At 39.9% G+C, this 4,286-nt stretch overlaps 1 protein-coding gene across 2 annotated transcripts in view; it reads left to right on the forward strand.

The window, feature by feature from the left end:
• Positions 1–67: 67 nt before the first annotated feature.
• Positions 68–4,286, forward strand: part of tmem198ab (transmembrane protein 198ab) — a 29,029-nt gene continuing 24,810 nt past the window's right edge. Inside the window, exons 1-2 of one of the 2 annotated variants that reach the window (XM_016508993.1) lie at positions 89–153; positions 270–542. The gene's annotated coding sequence lies outside the window, so the exon portion shown is untranslated. Of the gene's footprint in view, positions 543–4,286 lie in introns of both variants that reach the window. The other variant, XM_016508992.1, reaches the window with a different exon arrangement.

The raw sequence follows: 4,286 nt of genomic DNA on the forward strand, positions 1-4,286 counted from the left end.
TGCTACCAGGAGTAGAGACTCCCATTAATCGGAATGAATTCCATGGATTTGCCTCTGTGTTCATTCAAATTCACGATCCTCCACTAGTAGCACTCGCGTGCCCTGTCTCTCCCTGACCCCGCCTGCTCGGGCCAATACGGTCCGCCCCAGACTGTGAGTAGTTAACAGCAGTATTTATGTGTTTCGGCATCTTTTTGATCAGTTACTGTCATCCCACTGAAGTCACTGCACAGTATGGTATAATATAGATCCTTTTTGTGCTTTATCAGTCTTAGATGACTTGTTCACAAATGCAAAGCAATAGTCGGTGCGTGGACTAATTGGCAGCACCCACGACCAAAGAAAAGCCGACAAGGAGTCGAATGAACCTCGGGAATATCACCGGAGCTTTTTGTAAAGACAAGTGCTTTCGCTCAAGTGTGCAAGGCTGGATCGATAGGACTGGAATGTGGCTGTTTCGCCGGAGATTAGACTGTCGGACGAGCGAAGCCGAAGCACTGGACCGGGATCTGGGAGAAGCAGGATGCTGAACCGCGATCAGGGTGAGCGCATATCTGGACGCTTTGTTCAGAATAGATCGTGATGCCAAACGCGGGGTTGGTTTAAGCACACTGGCACAGTCCTTCATGCAAAAGACACGCGTGTCATTGTAAATGGCTGTACATCAGTAGCATAGGACGGTTTGTTTTGCGTGTTATGAACGCGATCATATCAAGAAAATAATGCCGTGGCCTACTTCGCTCGAGATGTCTTATCTGCACACAGTCTAGATGAGTTTATGCATGAGATTTTGTAGTTCATTTACAAGGGCATATGTTATGACATCGGTATGGTTTACCGCAGTCCGTCTCTGTTTATATAGCCTACTATATTCATTTACACGCAATAACGCACGGAAATCTCCATGCATGTGTGTTCATATTTGCGGGTAAAGTGAACATGACTTTGTTTACATGCAACATTTGGGCACTGACGTGCCAGACGAGACACGACTTGCCACATACACATACTCACAAACAAACTTGAGTGCAACAGTCTCATGAACTTGGAAAGGCTTTTTGTTATTTGTTGGATGTATAGGGAATTCATGTCATTTTAGTATATCACCATATTAACATAATTTTCTTGCTCCAAAGAAAATAAAAGGTGGGATTGGAGATATCACCATACATTTTCGTTGTCATAAGGAACCGAAAACTCTTTTTAAAAAAAAACCAGAACATTTCTTGAATTCCGGGATTTGACAGTTTTCATGACTTTTAAGTTCCATCGATGGTTCTCGAACATGCGTTTATGGACAGTGCAAAAAAAAACTTTGACAATATATTCTGATCTATTATTAAACGTTACTATAACACCACAATAACTAAACATACAGCACAACAAGTGTAGCCTAGTCTGATTCCTGAACGCATCCACTTGTGAACTAGGCTAGTTCTTTTTAGTGAACTCAAAAAAGAGAGCACAAGCAGTGCAGTCCGATTCCGGAACGAAGGACATTTTATGAGCCAATTCTTTTTATAATCTTTTTATATTCAATAATGTTTTAAGTTAACTAAAACAAAGATTATTGGAAGAGGCCTATGTTTTACATTTTAAACTACTTAAAAACTTAACATTTAATTCAATGTAATAGCTACTTGCCAATTGTTTGTAATTGTGAGTAAAATTTGTTTCTACACCAATTTATTTTACAGTATATGGATCTCTAGAATGGGGGGGGGGTCTTTCTTTTTTTTTCTCACATTTTCCGGTAACATTTCTGAGTAATGACTCACCAAAAGTGAAATTAGAGCCAGTATCATTCCAGGTTTTTTTATATCATATTTACAAACAGTGCTTTTCCTAAAGAAGAGTCAGTGATCTTGATCAGTGTCCTGTACATGTATATCCTCTTGATCTCCAAAAGAACATGATGTTATGTCAACAGTATTCTGATGTCATGTTCGTTAGTTTTTTGTATCATTTTATCACCATGTCCTCCTCAGGTTCTTTGTTTGCTTTAGCCTGTGTTCCCTGGGAACATTTGGTATTGGCACATGTCACCCATTGATTGCAGTGGTACAGTAAAGCAGTAGTAGTGGCAGAGCACAAATGATGCCCCCAGGGCAGTCCCCATTATTTGTCCTGAATGTCAGCACACATATTGAATCAGAGTTAATTCATCATGTCTGGAGAGACTGTTCCTGTTGAGACTGCGTCACACTTAGCAGAGCTATCATGTGACACCAACAGATTTGAGTGTTTTTGAATGGGTGGGAGCTTATCATTGCTATGCTTAGGTTACTATGATTGGCACCTGGTATATTATTGATTATGCCTTGGTCTGCTGTCAGGTGTTAGCATAATTAATGTTGTTGATAAATGTTTAATTCGTATTGATTTGGGTTGTCAATATGGACATCAGATAAGGGATCACACTCAAGTGAGGTAGCTTCAATTCACACGTGCCATTTCAATCAATGCAGTAATCAAGTGCGTATATCAGGCCCTTTAAGTCAAAATCCAGTCATTTCAATAGGAATCCATACAATGAGGGCGAAAGATTTCCCCACACAGATTTCACAGAGGGTTCAAATTGGTCACACATATTTTCCAGTAGATTTGCCTATTGACAATAGACAATGGACCTTTTTGCGGCTGTGAAATTTTACAGAAGCTTCACTAATGTAAGCGCATCTTTAGTCTTCATTTTTGCATGACAATTATTTTTCAATGATTGGATGCATTTAACCGAAAAACATATTGCTCATGCTCATGTAGTTGTTTGTACCACCATAATTTGACACATATTGCTGCAGATATTGATGTGGTTTAGCTCTGTTTACGCTGGCTCAAATTCCATGAACACAGAAACAGAGAAAGGTATTTTCCGCGGATGCAATGTATGATGAACAGACAGATCCATTGTCCTGCAGGCCTCTAGCTAGTTGATCACATCAGAGTCTTTCCTCCTTGTGTGTGCCACATGGGGATCCTTTTGATCCATGTGCAAATCACCAAAAGACTTGAGTTCTTTTGATGTCCACCAACTCTAACAAATATATGACTTGCAGAACTTTTTATGATGGGAAAAAGAGATTTCAAGTTAAATTTGAGTATAAAAAGCAATTTCAGCACAAAGGAAAAATTAACTCATTGCTTTAAATTAAGAAGTCCCAATCATGTTTATCCCCATGTTATGTAACAGTTGTACTGGTTGCGGAACAGATTGTGTTAATTTCTGCGTGTTAGTGAAATGGGTGTTTGAGGATCCTGTAATAGCGTTACAGGGTAATAATGAACAAAATGATGGAGTGATATGGTGTATGCAGCGAAGTCACAGGTGGTTAGGTGGAGGCATTCCTTAAACTCTGAATGAACACAACAGAAGAGAGCTAAAAAAAGACTGAGAGGTGCTATGGAGTTGGCGCTGAAGAAAAGACAAACGCGTATATAGAGGGTGGAGGGCATTGAGGTCATAATACTAATAATCCACTCAGCACAAGCCACATGTACTGCAGAATCTTATTAAATACCAGCGTGCACAAACACACTTGTTGAACTAGCATCACACTTGCATTGTCACCATTGCATTGTTATGAAAACAGTTACTTGTTATTGGATGGGACATTTCTGGAACTAGTCTGTTCATTATAAATAGTCATTTATGAAATAACTATGGACAAGGGTACAAAGGACAAGGGTAGACGGCAATGTTAATTTGATGCAAATGAAAGCAAGCTTTGTGGGATGTAAGTACAGTCAGTTTCAAAAGTTGTTCTGTTGAGAATCTTAGTGTAGATTGTTCAGCCAACAGAACATTAAAAAATACTAGGGATGTCCCAATCAGGTTTTTTGTGCCCCCGATCCAATCCGAGTCATTGGATGTTGACTATCTGCCGATACTAAGGCCCAATCCCAATTCTATTTTATACCCCTTCCCCTACCCCTCTGCCTACCCCTTCCCCTTGTCCCTTGAAACAGAGTGTCAAGGGGTAGGGGTGAAAATATTCCCCTAAGAATTGAGACACCACTACTATGCCGTCACACGTCATCATACGTTGTTCGCAGCTCCTACAATACAGCCTTTAATTACCGTTCTATATTAATGCGCTGCTTACTGACACACACACACACACATATATTTATATCGGAGATCGCGCAGCTCACACATCCAGGAGAAAAGAAACTTGTCAACGCTGCCCCACGACTTTTATTAATAACAGTTTAAATACTGAATCGCTACATTATATTTTCCAGCAACGAGAGGATAAAATCGCTGTTTTTTTAAGTAAACTCACTCT

This window comes from Sinocyclocheilus rhinocerous, unplaced genomic scaffold, assembly GCF_001515625.1.
Source record: "Sinocyclocheilus rhinocerous isolate Xijiao unplaced genomic scaffold, SAMN03320098_v1.1 scaffold504, whole genome shotgun sequence".
NCBI lineage: Eukaryota > Metazoa > Chordata > Actinopteri > Cypriniformes > Cyprinidae > Sinocyclocheilus > Sinocyclocheilus rhinocerous.